We start from the raw sequence: 17,584 nt of genomic DNA, 5'->3' as shown, positions 1-17,584 counted from the left end.
CGAAGTTGGCTAATATTCGGATTCGGCACGAATCGAATTTTTCCTGAAATTCGAAACGAATTCCACTTCGCCTGGTTCAATTCGCTCATCTCTAATCACAAACATTATTTAAAATTTGGGTAAAATACATAATAACCTTCATACACATAAAATTCAATGCATTCAACTTTAAAATAAACCCCTAGAGTGCGCATGTGCGGCCGCCGGGATCGGATGTCCCAGCGATAGCTCCGCACACCTCCGGCGCCGATAACAGCCCATATAAGGGCATAGTGTGACAGAACTGCCGGGGCCAGTAAAAACGGCAGGGAAGAGCCGTGGTGGCTCCCAGATGCTGCTCCCTGTGGGGACTGAGAGGCCCAAGATGGCGCCCGGATCGGCGCCCGTGGTTTCTGTCCCCTCCTCTGCCTCTCCCAAGGCAGCACCTCTCCCCCAGAGCGGAAAATCAGGCACTTCACCGGCTAGGGTGAGTAACCCCCTGCAGCCCTCCCGGTCGCCTTCCAGCCCTGTACCACCAGAGTCCCAGGCTTCGGCCTGTTCCTTAGGCCGTGACTCCCATGATTTCCAGGTCCTGGGCCAACACCTGGACAGTATCGAGGCTAAAGTTGATGCGACAGCCCATAGTGTCTCCCAAAATTCCAACATGATCACCGACTTGCAAGATCGCCTAGAGCAGTGGTGGGCAACCTTTTTTTTCAACTGAGCCAAATCTCGCCAAAACCACGATTGAAATTTATTTTGAGAGCCACATTTTTAAAACTGAAAATACATAGGATGGTACACTGTTTTTAGTTTCAATAAGTTTTTATAGTAATTCATCCCCCATAGTAATTCATCCCCCATAGTAATTCATCCCCCATATAGTAATTCATCCCCCATAGTAATTCATCCCCCATATAGTAATTCATCCCCCATAGTAATTCATCCCCCATATAGTAATTCATCCCCCATAGTAATTCATCCCCCATAGTAATTCATCCCCCATATAGTAATTCATCCCCCATAGTAATTCATCCCCCATATAGTAATTCATCCCCCATAGTAATTCATCCCCCATATAGTAATTCATCCCCCATAGTAGTTCATCCCCCATATAGTATTTAATCCCCCATAGTAATTCATCCCCCATATAGTAATTCATCCCCCCTATAGTAATTCATCCCCCCTATAGTAATTCATCCCCCATAGTAATTCATCCCCCATATAGTAATTCATCCCCCATAGTAATTCATCCCCCATAGTAATTCATCCCCCCTATAGTAATTCATCCCCCATATTAATTCATCCCTCATATAGTAGTAGTAAGTAAGTAGCAAGTAGTAAGCCAAGTCCCTACTGTGTCAATTCACTTACCTTTGCTCCGCGCGTTCCTCTCGCCGCGTTCCCGCGCCGTTCCGGTCTTCAGGGCGGACTGTGAGAGGAGCCTAGCTCCTCTCACGTTTGTCACGCTGCCCCGCCTACACACATCCTGACAGCCAATCACTGGCTATCAGGATGTGAGTGGCAGCGAGACTGGCCAATCATTGCATTTGAGCGCGCTGCCCTGGCTGTTTTTTTTTTTTTGATCACGCTGCAGAGTCCCTGCCGCCCGAGAGGAGGGAGGAGAGCGGGCGCCCGGCACACAAGAGCCGCATTGAAGCGTGTAAAGAGCCGCATGTGGCTCGCGAGCCGCAGCTTGCCGACCACTGGCCTAGAGGAAGCATACTCTAAAATTGATGATTTGGAGAATCGGGCCAGGCAATAAAATTTTCACATTCAAGGTCTCCCTGAGAAGGTTAAGGAGCTCACTAGCTGCGCACAAACCCTCATGCGGTCTGCTTTGCCCGATATTGATGACCTTCATCTTGAGATAGATCATATCCACAGAGCACTGATCCCCCCTCGGCAGGGGGGGCCTCCCAGGGATGTCATCGTCAAGCCTCATTTTTTCCGGGTCAAAGAAGCAGTTATGAAGTATGGCAGGGAGAATCCGGACTTGGAGCATACGGGGCACAAGATACACATTTTTGCTGATGTCTCTCTGGCCACTATCCAGAAGTGACGATCCCTCAAGCCACTACTCTCTCACTTAGTACAGAAGGGCGTTAGATATCGCTGGGCCTACCCCTTTCGCCTGCAGTTCACTCTAAATGGCAAGCCCTATCGGTTTTCTACATTCCAGGATGGTGAGGAATTGCTGCTTCATCTGGGTGTTATCTCTCGCAGTCCAGCATCCCATTCCCCTACGGGATCGGCTTTTCACCCTCCGCTGCTCTTACCATTGTGGACTACGCCAAATTCTAAGAAGAGGGCGTCACGGAAGCCACCTGAGAAGACCTCTTGAACGTCTTTATCCTTTTGGGGTCCTTTTACTGTGCTTTGTGATAGGCGGTGGCCTCTCTGTGGCTCCTGGGGATCGTTGGCCGCTGCTGCTTTGTTGTTGTGGGGGGGGGGGGGTGGAGGGGACTGGGGGATTACATTGCATTTGTTTGCTGAATATATTTTAAGAAGGTTCGATTGTTTTGCTCTTATATTTATATGCACTTAACTTTTGATATATTGCTGATGGGTTACTGTTACTGTCGGTGCCAGAGAGTGTCTTTGCTCTCTCCTTGACTGGAAGACTCTTCCCCGAGATCATTTCTCTGGCTAGATCCATTCCACTACAGGGCTATTGCTAGTTTTTCTTGGTACATAGTCTACTTTGTTTATATAGTATTGTTTCGTGTACTGCTCTTGGGTTACTCGACATGCGTTTTTTTTGTGCTCAGCATGTCTTCTCTTTTCTCTTTCCTTTTTCGCCACTTCTTCTCTTCTTATCTTTCTTTGTTTTCCTCCGGGGTCAGCTGGCGACATTTAGGGACACTTCAGAACATTTTTACTTGTCAGGAATGGAGGGTCTCTATCCTACATAGTTCCTTGATTGTTTATAATGACTTCCCTACGGTCCACTAGAGGAGTGATTCATCTACTTTCTCACAATGTTCAGGGGCTCAATTCCCCCTCCAAACGCATACAGGCTTTTAGCTCATACCATGCCCTTGGGGCGGATATTGTTGCCCTACAGGAGACGCATTTTCCCTCCTCCTTCTTTCCGTGATATATCCATAAGAACTACCCTGTCTGCCTTTTACTAATGCTACCGAGAAGAAGCGGGGGGTGGCTCTTTGCTTTTCTCGCCGACTGTCCTTTACCGAATCTAAAATTGTCCGGGACAGGGAGGGGTGTTATCTTCTGGTGAAAGGCCACTTGGGAGGAAACCTAACCACCTTTCTAATTTATTACACTCCAAATACCAATCAGGTGGATTTTTTTCAGTCCCTGTTACGCTCTATGGCCAAGGAATTTGAGGGTGATGTAATTCTGGCTGGTGACTCCAATTTAGCACTGGACCAGACTCTGGATCGTTCCCAAACCGTTACGCTTCAGCCCCCTTCTAGACGGAGCCGTAAGTTGGGCCAACTATTATTTCGCTATGACTTTATTGATGCGTGGAGAGAAGCTAATCCTACTTCTCGAGATTACTCCCATTACTCCAGGGCTCATAACAGTTACTCCCGCATTGATCATATATTTATTCATACACATTCACTCCCCAGACTTCTTACTGCTAAAATTTTCTCCACGCCCTGGTCTGACCATGACCCAGTTTCTATAACTTTGTCATCCGGGACACCTGATAAGACGGCTTTTCATTGGCATCTTAATGACTCAATCTTGGGTAACCCCTCTCATTGTCGGAAAATCTCCTCACAATTGCAAGCATTTTTTGATCTCAATAAAGCAGAGGACACAAACCCGGCGGTTAATTGGGCAGCTCATAAAGCCTCGGTCAGGGGATGTTTTATTCAACTTTCTTCTCGACTTAAAAAAGCTCGAACTGACCTACTTACCACTCAAACTCAAATTTACGATGACCTGGTTGCTCAACATAAGCAAAATCCCAGTCCAGATTTGTTACTTAAACTTGACCAGGCTCGACTGGAACTTAATTTATGTCTTACTACCATTGCTGACAAACCGCTTTGTTGGTCTGATCATAAATTCTTTACTTGGAGGGACAGACCTGGCACTTAGCACGCAAGCTGACTCCCAGGCATTCCCAGACAGCTCTCCCCAAACTCAGATTGGATAATGGTTCGCTATCCCAGGACCCTGGTAAGATCCTCCACAAATTTCAGTCTTTCTACACTAAACTTTATAGCTCGCCCCAGGGGAGTTCTTCTTTATCTATTGACACCTTTTTGGGGTCTGTTTCGCTTCCCCCCCTTCAAGAGGCCCATAGGGAGATGATGGAATGGCCTATCTCAGGCGATGAAATTGGGAATGCTGTAAAATCTCTTACTCCTCATATGGCCCCAGGACCAGATGGTCTTCCCAATACTCATTATAAAGCTTTCCCTGATATTCTGATGCCCCATATGGTCCTCTATTTTAATTATTTGTGGGATGGGGGTATGGTACTCCTGGATGAAAATAGGGCATTCATCAGTGTCATCCCCAAGCCTCTCAAAGACGCCTCTATGGTCTCCAATTATCAGCCAATTTCCTTGATTAATTGTGATTTAAATATTCTTACTAAAATCTTGGCCCTACGTCTCTATAAATTTCTGGCCCTATATATTCATAATGACCAGTCTGGTTTCATAAGCGGTCGACAAACATCAGATCAAATTCGTCGGACTGTAACATTGCTGTCAGCTGTGCAGTCCAATTGGGACGGGTCATCACAAAGGGAAATTCTACTACTCTCACTGGATATTCAGAAAGCGTTTGACAGCCTGTCTTGGGACTACTTGTTTCAGACATTAGACAAGTTCGGGTTTGGCCATCATTTTACAAAGCTGTTACGGGCCTTATATTCTAATTCGTCCGCTCGGGTTTCCATTTGTGGATATAAATCAGCCCCTTTTTTTGATAGAACGAGGAACTAGACAGGGATGTCCTCTTTCTCCATTATTGTTTGCTTTGGCAATGGAACCACTTGCGATTGCTATCCGCGCTGATCCCACTAACTCGGGCGTCTGCTGTGGTCAATGAGATCATAAATGCGCCTTATTCACTGATGATGTTCTCATGTATACATCTGATCCTTTGAACGTCTCTACCTGGTTTCTTCCATTTGTTTCATCTGTTCTCTGAGGCCTCTGGTCTTACGCTTAACACGTCTAAAACGGTTGCCCTAAATATCTCGTTATCCGATTTGGAGGTTCATTTCCTCCAGGAAAATTTTGATTTTCAGAGCCTCTGGTTCTCTCCCCTATCTAGGGATTCATCTCACGAAATCTATCTCGACGTTATACAAGACCAACTATCTCCAGCTTTTTAAACAACTTAAAAAGGACTTACTAGACTGGCAGGATCTTCCACTTTCCTGGTTTGGTAGAATCAACTCTATTAAAATGACCTTTTTACTGAGATTATTGTACTATTTCTGGACGTTACCAATCATGGTCCCCAAATGGGAACTGTTATTACTGCAAACTGCAGTCTCTAGATTTATATGGAGGGGAAAACGCCCTAGGATTAACAAGTCTACCTTATTCTCCTTGAAGAGGCATGGTGGTTTGGGACTCCCCAATCTCTTGGCCTACTTTCAGGCGGCTCAAATAGCACAGTTATCGTGTATTACGGCCAGGGGATATGTCCCCCAGGGTTGGGATTGAGACTCTATCGTTGCATCCATATGCTATTGGTACTCTCATGTGGCTTCCCAGTGGATTGCGTCCTCCTATTTTGTGCCCTACTCTATCTTATTCGTTATCGGTGTGGGATAGATGGTGAGCGTGCAAACCTTTCTCCTCTCCACATACCCCATTAGCTCCAGTATTTGGTAATCCTGAGTTTGCTCCGGGTCTATCTCCATCGGTGTTCCAATGGTGGTTGAATATGGGTTTGTTGCGTATCGGAGACTATTTAGATGGGATTCGCCCTCGGTCCCTTCAACATTTTTTGACAAAATATCAGATGCCTCCCGGAGAGATATTTCGTTATCGCCAACTTCGATCTTTTATCACTAGCAAACTTAGATTACTCCCAGAACCTCGTGCGCTTACTTCCCTTGGGGTCTCCTGTGGGGCTAGTGGGATGATGCGAGGTTGTTTATCCATTATATATGCATCCATTGTTGATCCCCTCACTAAATTTTCCTACATGACCCAATGGGAGGGGGATTTAAATAGTTTGTTAGATCTGGATGCATGGCAGAATGCGGATCATACTTTATCAAAGATCTCGATTAACACTGATCTTATTGAATCCAATTATAAAACGCTACTTCGCTGGCATTTGGTTCCTACTCGCCTAGCCAAGATGTACCCCGCAGTATCATCTAGCTGTTTCCGACGCTGTGGTCAGGAGGGTACTATATTCCACGTTTGGTGGAAATGTCCAGTAGTGAGTAGGTTCTGGATCAGCATGTTTAATTTTATATATTCAGTAATAGGAATTAATATCCGTAGATCACCGGAAGTGGCCTTGTTTCATATACTACCCGCTCACGTTCCCAAAAAATCATCTAAACTAATTCTATACCTCTTGCTGGCAGCTCGAATTACCATAGCTAGAAGTTGGAAACAGTCTTTGATCCTGTTAGACTGGGTAAAACGAAAACTTAATTGGATAATGGTGAACGATAAAAATAACAAGTATTGTCAGTATTCAGTATTCAGTATGTCAGTGTCCAGATTTGAGGGAACTTGGGAGCCTTGGATCAGTTATATTTCTATATCATGAGAGTCTTACAGCTGAACCCCCCCTTTTTTTTTTCTTTGTCCTTTTCCTTTAAGAGTTGTTTCCTCTTTCTTCTCTCTCTTTCTTCTCTCCCTTTCTTTTTTATTGAATGCTGACACTTGAATATCTTGATGGTACTGGCACTCTCTGGGTATACAGTCATGGCCGAAATTGTTGGCACCCTTGATATTTCTCCAGGAAATCATGTATTTCTCACGAAACGTATTGCATTAACACATGTTTTGCTATACACATGTTTATTCCCTTTGTGTGTATTGGGACAAAACAAAAAAAGGGAGGAAAGAAAGCAAATTCGACATAATGTCACACAAACCTCCAAAAATGGGCTGGACAAAAGTATTGGCACCCTTTCACAACTGCGGATAAATAAGAATGTTACAAGCATGTGATGCTCCTGTAAACTCACCTGGGGCAAGTAACAGGTGTGGGCAATATAGAAATCACACCTGAAAGCAGATAAAAAGGAGAGACGTTCACTTAACCTTTGCATTGTGTGTCTGTCTGTGCCACACTAAGCATGGACAACAGAAAGAGGAGACGAGAACTGTCTGAGGACCTGAGAACCAAAATTGTGGCAAAATATCAACAATCTCAAGGTTACAAGTCCATCTCCAGAGAACTAGATTTGCCTTTGTCCACAGTGCGCAACATTATCAAGAAGTTTGCAACCCATGGCACTGTAGCTAATCTCCCTGGTCGTGGACGGATGAGGAAAATTGATGAAAGATTGCAACGCAGAATAGTCCGGATGGTGGATAAGCAGCCCCAAACATGTTCCAAAGACATTCAAGCTGTCCTGCAGGCTCAGGGAGCATCAGTGTCAGCGCGAACTATCCGTCGACATTTAAATGAAATGAAACGCTATGGCAGGAGACCCAGGAGGACCCCACTGCTGACACAGAGACATAAAAAAGCAAGACTACAGTTTGCCAAAATGTACTTGAGTAAGCCAAAAGCCTTCTGGGAAAACGTCTTGTGGACAGATGAGACCAAGATAGAGCTTTTCGGTAAAGCACATCATTCTACTGTTTACCGAAAACGGAATGAGGCCTACAAAGAACAAAACACAGTACCTACGGTAAAATATGGTGGAGGTTCAATGATGTTTTGGGGTTGTTTTGCTGCCTCTGGCACTGGGTGCCTTGACTGTGTGCAAGGCATCATGAAATCTGAGGATTACCAAAGGATTTTGGGTCGCACTGTAGGGCCCAGTGTCAGAAAGCTGGGTTTGCGTCCAAGATCCTGGGTCTTCCAGCAGGACAATGACCCCAAACATACGTCAAAAAGCACTCAGAAATGGATGGCAAAGAAGCGCTGGAGAGTTCTGAAGTGGCCAGCAATGAGCCCAGATCTAAATCCCATTGAACACCTGTGGAGAGATCTTAAAATTGCTGTTGGGAAAAGGTGTCCTTCCAATAAGAGAGACCTGGAGCTGTTTGCAAAGGAAGAGTGGTCCAAAATTCCGGGTGAGAGGTGTCAGAAGCTTATTGATGGTTATAGGAAGCGACTGATTTCAGTTATGTTTTCCAAAGGGTGTGCAACCAAATATTAAGTTAAGGGTGCCAATACTTTTGTCCAGCCCATTTTTGGGGTTTTGTGTGACATTATGTCATATTTGCTTTTCTGCCTCTGTTTTATATTTGTTCCAATACATACAAAGGGAATAAACATGTGTATAGCAAAACATGTGTTAATGCAATACCTTTTTTGTGTGAAATACTTGATTTTCAGGAAAAATATCAAGGGTGCCAACAATTTCGGCCATGACTGTATCACTATAGCTATTGTTAGCCACTTTTTTTTTTGCGTGCCTATCTGTGTTCTGATCGTGTTCTATATGTCGTTCCGCCATGTGGGTGGACTTTATTGCCATCTCGTTTTATGCTATTGTTTGCTTGTTTCTCAATAAAAATATTGAAATATAAAATAAACCCCTAACATTTTGAGCTCAGTATTGATATCTATTTAATAGTCACTGATAAAACAGTTGATGTCAATTGCAATGTTCAGGCCCTTAGGAGTTAATGTATCTGCCATATAAATCCATTTAGTTTCCCTTTTAGATAAATCCCTCACCATATTATCTCCCCTCCACTGAGGCAAGATCCTATCTACCCCCCCAAAATTTTAAACCAGCAAGATCCCTTTTATGGCACAGTCTAAAATGTAGTGAAACATTATGGTATTTGTATCCTATTCCAATGTTATATATGTGTTCTGCTATTCTTTCTTTTAAGGGGTCTTTCTGTGCAACCTACAGTTGTGGCCAAAATTATTCAACCCCCACTGAAATTGAGTGTTTTGGCCAGTTTGACATTGCTTTTGATCATTCAGTCATCTTGCTTACATTTACATTAAAGAGGCACTTGTAGGTCAGACAAATATAACATAACAGTTATAATGAAATAACCACAAATGTCTTTTCTGTGCTCACAGCATTATCAGTTTTATTCAACCCCCAAGTGACATTCAATCTTAGTACTTAGTACAGCATCCTTTTACAGTTATAACAGCTTTTAAACGTGAAGCATAGCTTGACACAAGTGTCTTGCAGCGATCTACGGGTATCTTCGCCCATTCTTCATGGGCAAAGGCCTCCAGTTCAGTCACATTCTTAGGCTTGCGCACTGCAACTGCTTTCTTTAAGTCCCACCAGAGGTTCTCAATCGGATTTAAGTCTGGTGACTGCGATGGCCACTCCAAAATGTTCCAGCCTTTCCTCTGCAACCATGCTCTAGTGGACTTGGAGGTATGCTTGGGATCATTGTCCTGTTGAAAGGTCCAACGTCTCCCAAGCCTCAGGTGTGTGACGGACTGCATCACGTTTCCATCCAATATCTCCTGGTACTGAAGAGAATTCATGGTACCTTGCACATGCTGAAGCTTCCCTGTACCTGCAGAAGCAAAACAGCCCCAAAGCATGATTGACCCTCCACCATGCTTCACAGTAGGCAAGGTGTTCTTTTCATCATAGGCCTTGTTCTTCCTCCTCCAAACATAGCGTTGATCCATGGGCCCAAACAGTTCTAATTTTGTTTCATCAGTCCACAGAACACTATCCCACAACTTTTGTGGTTTGTCCACATGGCTTTTGGCATACTGCAGTCGACTCTTCTTATTCTTTGGAGACAGCAAGGGGGTACGCCTGGGAGTTCTGGCACGGAGGCCTTCATTACGCAGTGTGCGTCTTATTGTCTGGGCTGAAACTTCTGTACCCACATCTGACAAATCTTTTCTCAGTTCCTCAGCAGTCACACGGGGACTTCTCTCCACTCTACGCTTCAGGTAGCGCACAGCAGTCGAAGTCAGCATCTTCTTTCTGCCACGACCAGGTAGCGTTTCAACAGTGCCCTTTGCCTTGAATTTGCGAATGATGCTTCCTAAGGTGTCTCTTGGTATGTTTAACATCTTTGCAATCTTCTTATAGCCATTGCCCTTCCTGTGAAGAGAAATCACCTCTTCTCTTGTCTTCCTGGACCATTCTCTTGCCTTCACCATGTTTGTAACCACACCAGTAAATGTCTAGAAGGAGCTGAGTATCACAGTCATTTTAAAGCTGCCTAATTGGTGCTTATTATGCTTGATTGCTGCTCGGTGACATCCACAGGTGTTTTCAATACCTGATGGAAAGCACCTGTATGAACCTCTGTTCTTCAGAGTGGTAGTCTTTAAGGGGTTGAATAATTGTGGCAATGAAGAAACCACATAAGAACCATTTACTACTGTATTACATAAACAATTGATGTCATTTTAGTTGCATTTGGGTAGTTACAACGTCCTTGTAGGATTTGATTCTGAATACAATTCCAAATGTACACTATAGTCCCTAAACCCCTTTACAGCATTGGGGGTTGAATAATTTTGGCCACAACTGTATATACATTAGCCTACAAGGACATTCCAAAGCATATACCATATGAGTGATGTTACATGTAATATGTTTGTAGATTTTAAATTACTTATTTTAGATTCCTTAACACATCTTGTTTGCTGAAGATGTGAAGCTGGATATACCCCTTAATCATTCATTTACCCGTTTACAAGCATTACACTTTCGATAGGCAAAGAAACCTTTCTTATCCCAAAATGTCATCTGTTTCTTAGGGGGGGTCTCGTTGGTAAATAAAAAGTGGATTTTCTGGAAGCATCGGGCCTAACACCCTGTTCATATGCAGAATGTGCCAGTGTCTCCTGAAAATAGCCTCAACCCCTATTGTACAATGAAATCAGAAAAGAAGCCCCACTCTTGGCTTTTATTAGTACTGTTTGTGGTTTTTTTTCTCTTAAGCATTCCTCTCTAGGCACCTCCATTACCTACTGGATTGTCCTCTGCATTTGGTCACTATTTTAACCCTTCTAGACAAATCTCTCTTTTATCACTTGAGATTGGTTCAGAAAATCAGATTCTAAACTGCAGTTCCTCCTGACCCTCATTATCTGTCCCTTAGGGATATTTTTTTTAACTATAACAGGTGATGACCACTCGACAAAGACAAATAACTATTCCAGTCAGTCAACCTGAAATACACCTTGGTTAACAGTTTATCTCCCTCTCACATCTAGTAAGTTGATCTGTTCACTACTCCACTGGTACTCTAATTTGATACTATTATTATTATTATTCAGCTTCACTAAAAATTCTTCTAGGGCTTTCTCTGATCCTGCCTATATAAGGAACAGGGCATCATTGGTAAAAGATGACCTCCCCCTTATTTCTGCTGAACACATGTCTATCTTCCCATTCTCCCATGAAGAGGTTCGCCAGACTGGGAGCAAACCTCGTGCCCATTGCAATTCCCCTCCTCTGGGAGAAAAACTATCCATTGTACCAGAAATAGCTGTGGGACAAACAAAAATCTAAAGCTCTATTTAAAAAGACTTTTTGTGCATGAGGGATGTCATCTCTCTTACTTAATGCCCAATTCAGGGCCAATAATGCATCATCATGTTGGATGATGGTATAAAGGGATGACACATCCGCTGTTGCAAGATATATTTCTGATTTATCTTTTAAGTTCACCTGATCTAATAACTGTAAGAAATTATTTGAGCCCTTTAAATATGCCTTAGGTTGTACCACACTGGTATCAGGTATCTAAACAGGTATCTAAATATTGCCCCAATCTAGTGGTTACCGATCCTATACTATTCACGATCGGCCGGGCATGGGGATTTTGTGAGTTTTTATGAAATTTGGGTAACATATATATCGTTGGAATACGACAACTACTGGGTATTAAATATCTTTTCTCTTTCTTAGTTAACACCCTTGTTCTATATCCAAATTCCACTGCTCCTTTCAATTCTTCCTTATATCGCTGGGTGGGATTTCTATTTCATCTGACATATGTATCCTGATCTGCTAACATTGTGCTTAATTGTGTATGTTAAAATCATTTATCAAGAACCACTGCTCCTTCCCCTTTGTCCGCTGGGCAGATCACAATCTCTTTCCTTTCCTCTAGTGATTCTATCCCCTCTTCTATATATTTTGGATTCATATTTTTTCTTGGGATTATTTCTTCCAAATCCCTTAATACTAAGTTTTTAAACACATCAACATGTTGGTTACCTGAATTAGCTGGGTTCAACAAGGATTTATTTTTTAGACCACTATTAATCGCAGTTCCCATCGGAACTGTATTAGGCCCTGGTCTTATCCCATTCCCTATAAAATATTTTTTCAAATTCAAATTACGAATATATTTGTGTGTGTCTACATAAACGTCAAATTTACTATTCGGACGTTTCACAGCACATTTCAAACCAGTGTTTAGAATATTTATTTCCTTATGAGTAAGCTCTACCCCACTTAAGTTATAAATCCCACTTATTCTGTTTCTCTTCTTGCAGCTGGATCCTTCTTCCTGCCCTGCACCCCCTCGTATTTCTTGGTTTTTCTCCCGACCCACTTGATTCCCTGAATTGGGATACTCTGGCCTGTAACGATGTCTTGAGAGACTTGGCTAAATGGCGTGAAGGAAGTAACATCAGTCCAAGGATCGACAGGGTGGTGAGATACTGCATGCATTACTGTGATGGCGGATGTCTATCATCTAACAAATTGGGACTGTGATAAGCGATCATTCTTTTTATGTTTGTAAGTGAGTTTTTAATGGGAATGAACAAGCAATACATTTTTAAGTGGGATTATGCTATGTGTGCTCCTTTGTTCCCTTATCTTGAGCTTTTAAAGTTTTAACCGCTTCCATACTGGGCACTTTTACCCCCTTCCTGTCCAGGCCATTTTTCAGGTTTCAGCGCTCTCACACTTTGAATGACAATTGTGCGGTCGTACAATATTGTACCCAAACTAAAATGTTATCATTTTCTTCACACAACTAGGGCTTTCTTTTGGTGGTATTTAATCACTGCTGAGGTTTTTATTTTTTGCTAAATTAACAAAAAAAGACCGAAAATTTTGAAAAAGAAAAACCACATTTTTCTTTGTTTCTGTTATAAAAGTTTGCAAATAAATAATTGTTCTTCATAAATTTAGGCCAAGATGTATTCTGCTACATGTCTTTGGTGAAAATAACCCAAATTAGGATGTATTATTTAGTTTGTAGGAAAGTTCACAAACTATGGGATATATCTGAATTATGATCAATCCTGAAGTGCTGACAGCCAATCTAATTTCTTGAGGTCCAAGAATGTCAGAACAGTACAGATATCCCCCAAATTACCACTTTGTGCAAAGTAGACAGTCCGACGTACTTCATAAGAGGCATGGCAAGTTTTTTGAAGTTGTATTTTTTTTGTCATAATTTTTCGGAAAATTAAAAAAATTATTTTCACTATTTTTTTTTTTTACATACTGTCACCAGTAGAGATGAGCGAAGAAATGAAAAATTCGATTCGGCTGATTCGGCGAATTCCAGTGTGAAATTCGATTCGATGCGAATTTCTCCGCTACGAAGATGACTTATTTAAAGGGTTTCTAGGCTTCAGAGAGCCTTTAAATTAGTGCAGAACACTGTACCTTTAATTTAAATGCCCTTGGAGATGAGGAAGGAGAAGGAGAAGGAGAAGGATGAGAAGAAGGAGAAGGAGAAGGATGAGAAGAAGGAGAAGGAGAAGGATGAGAAGAAGGAGAAGGATGAGAAGAAGGAGAAGGATGAGAAGAAGGAGAAGGAGAAGGATGAGAAGAAGGAGAAGGAGAAGGATGAGAAGAAGGAGAAGGAGAAGGATGAGAAGAAGGAGAAGGATGAGAAGAAGGAGAAGGATGAGAAGAAGAAGGATGAGAAGGAGAAGGATGAGAAGGAGAAGGATGAGAAGGAGAAGGATGAGAAGGAGAAGGATGAGAAGGAGAAGGATGAGAAGAAGAAGGCTGAGAAGAAGGAGAAGGATGAGAAGAAGGAGAAGGAGAAGGATGAGAAGAAGGAGAAGGATGAGAAGAAGGAGAAGGAGAAGGATGAGAAGAAAGAGAAGGATGAGAAGGAGAAGGATGAGAAGAAGGATGAGAAGAAGAAGGATGAGAAGAACGAAAAGGATGAGAAGGAGAAGGATGAGAAGAAGGAGAAGGATGAGAAGAAGGAGAAGGATGAGAAGAAGGAGAAGGATGAGAAGAAGGAGAAGGAAGAGAAGAAGGAGAAGGAGAAGGATGAGAAGAAGGAGAAGGATGAGAAGAAGGAGAAGGATGAGAAGAAGGAGAAGGATGAGAAGAAGGAGAAGGATGAGAAGAAGGAGAAGGATGAGAAGAAGAAGGATGAGAAGAAGGAGAAGGAGAAGGATGAGAAGAAGAAGGATGAGAAGAAGGAGAAGGAGAAGGATGAGAAGAAGGAGAAGGATGAGAAGAAGAAGGATGAGAAGAAGGATGAGAAGAAGGAGGAGAAGGATGAGAAGAAGAAGGATGAGAAGAAGGAGAAGGATGAGAAGAAGGAGAAGGATGAGAAGAAGGAGAAGGAAGAGAAGAAGGAGAAGGAGAAGGATGAGAAGGAGAAGGATGAGAAGAAGGAGAAGGATGAGAAGAAGGAGAAGGATGAGAAGAAGGAGAAGGAGAAGGATGAGAAGAAGGAGAAGGATGAGAAGAAGGAGAAGGATGAGAAGAAGGAGAAGGAGAAGGATGAGAAGAAGGAGAAGGATGAGAAGAAGAAGGATGAGAAGAAGGATGAGAAGGATGAGAAGAAGGAGAATGATGAGAAGAAGGAGAAGGATGATAAGAAGGAGAAGGAAGAGAAGAAGGAGAAGGAGAAGGATGAGAAGAAGGAGAAGGATGAGAAGAAGGAGAAGGATGAGAAGAAGGAGAAGGATGAGAAGAAGGAGAAGGATGAGAAGAAGGAGAAGGATGAGAAGAAGGAGAAGGAGAAGGATGAGAAGAAGGAGAAGGATGAGAAGAAGAAGGATGAGAAGAAGGATGAGAAGAAGGAGGAGAAGGATGAGAAGAAGAAGGATGAGAAGAAGGAGAAGGATGAGAAGAAGGAGAAGGAAGAGAAGAAGGAGAAGGAGAAGGATGAGAAGGAGAAGGATGAGAAGAAGGAGAAGGATGAGAAGAAGGAGAAGGATGAGAAGAAGGAGAAGGAGAAGGATGAGAAGAAGGAGAAGGATGAGAAGAAGAAGGATGAGAAGAAGGATGAGAAGGATGAGAAGAAGGAGAAGGATGAGAAGAAGGAGAATGATGAGAAGAAGGAGAAGAAGGAGAAGGATGAGAAGAAGGAGAAGGATGAGAAGAAGGAGAAGGATGAGAAGAAGGAGAAGGATGAGAAGAAGGAGAAGGAGAAGGATGAGAAGAAAAAGGATGAGGAGAAGGAGAAGGATGAGAAGAAGGAGAAGGATGAGAAGGAGAAGGAGAAGGATGAGAAGAAGGAGAAGGAGAAGGATGAGAAGAAAGAGAAGGATGAGAAGAAGGAGAAGGATGAGAAGGAGAAGGAGAAGGATGAGAAGGAGAAGGATGAGAAGAAGGAGAAGGAGAAGGATGAGAAGAAGGAGAAGGAGAAGGATGAGAAGAAGGAGAAGGATGAGAAGAAGGATGAGCAGAAGGAGAAGGATGAGAAGAAGGAGAAGGATGAGAAGAAGGAGAAGGATGAGAAGAAGGATGAGAAGAAGGATGAGAAGGAGAAGGATGAGAAGAAGGACAGTTCTGTGACAGTTTCTGTCTATTTCTGACAGTTCTGGGACATTCACTCCATACAGCGGTTTCAACCGCTGTATGGAGGGAATGTCATAGAACTGTCAGAAATAGACTATTAATGACAGTTCTGGGACTGTCCTTCCATGCAGCGGTTGAAACATTGTATGTATTTGTTTCCATAAATGGATCCATTTATGGAAACAAATACATACAATGTTTCAACCGCTGCATGGAAGGACAGTCCCAGAACTGTCATTAATAGTCTATTTCTGACAGTTCCATGACATTCCCTCCATACAGCGGTTAAAACAGCTGTATGCAGTGAATGTCCCAGAACTGTCATAAATAGTCTATTTCTGATAGATCTGGGACATTCACTCCATACAGCTGTTTTAACCGCTGTATGGAGGGAATGTCATGGAACTGTCAGAAATAGACTATTAATGACAGTTCTGGGACTGTCCTTCCATGCAGCGGTTGAAACATTGTATGTATTTGTTTCCATAAATGGATCCATTTATGGAAACAAATACATACAATGTTTCAACCGCTGCATTGAAGGACAGTCCCAGAACTGTCATTAATAGTCTATTTCTGACAGTTCCATGACATTCCCTCCATACAGCGGTTAAAACAGCTGTATGCAGTGAATGTCCCAGAACTGTCATAAATAGTCTATTTCTGATAGATCTGGGACATTCACTCCATACAGCTGTTTTAACCGCTGTATGGAGGGAATGTCATGGAACTGTCAGAAATAGACTATTAATGACAGTTCTGGGACTGTCCTTCCATGCAGCGGTTGAAACATTGTATGTATTTGTTTCCATAAATGGATCCATTTATGGAAACAAATACATACAATGTTTCAACCGCTGCATTGAAGGACAGTCCCACAACTGTCATTAATAGTCTATTTCTGACAGTTCCATGACATTCCCTCCATACAGCGGTTAAAACAGCTGTATGCAGTGAATGTCCCAGAACTGTCATAAATAGTCTATTTCTGATAGATCTGGGACATTCACTCCATACAGCTGTTTTAACCGCTGTATGGAGGGAATGTCATGGAACTGTCAGAAATAGACTATTAATGACAGTTGTGGGACTGTCCTTCCATACAGCGGTTGAAACATTGTATGTATTTGTTTCCATAAATGGATCCATTTATGGAAACAAATACATACAATGTTTCAACCGCTGTATGGAAGGACAGTCCCACAACTGTCATTAATAGTCTATTTCTGACAGTTCCATGACATTCCCTCCATACAACGGTTAAAACAGCTGTATGGAGTGAATGTCCCAGAACTGTCATAAATAGTCTATTTCTGATAGATCTGGGACATTCACTTCATACAGCTGTTTTAACCGCTGTATGGAGGGAATGTCATGGAACTGTCAGAAATAGACTATTAATGACAGTTCTGGGACTGTCCTTCCATGCAGCGGTTGAAACATTGTATGTATTTGTTTCCATAAATGGATCCATTTATGGAAACAAATACATACAATGTTTCAACCGCTGCATTGAAGGACAGTCCCACAACTGTCATTAATAGTCTATTTCTGACAGTTCCATGACATTCCCTCCATACAGCGGTTAAAACAGCTGTATGCAGTGAATGTCCCAGAACTGTCATAAATAGTCTATTTCTGATAGATCTGGGACATTCACTCCATACAGCTGTTTTAACCGCTGTATGGAGGGAATGTCATGGAACTGTCAGAAATAGACTATTAATGACAGTTGTGGGACTGTCCTTCCATACAGCGGTTGAA

The sequence above is a fragment of the Staurois parvus genome, unplaced genomic scaffold, assembly GCF_062004578.1.
Source record: "Staurois parvus isolate SC_StPar_1 unplaced genomic scaffold, SC_StPar_1.0 ptg000048l, whole genome shotgun sequence".
NCBI classification, from domain to species: Eukaryota; Metazoa; Chordata; class Amphibia; order Anura; family Ranidae; genus Staurois; species Staurois parvus.
This window is presented reverse-complemented; position numbering follows the sequence as displayed.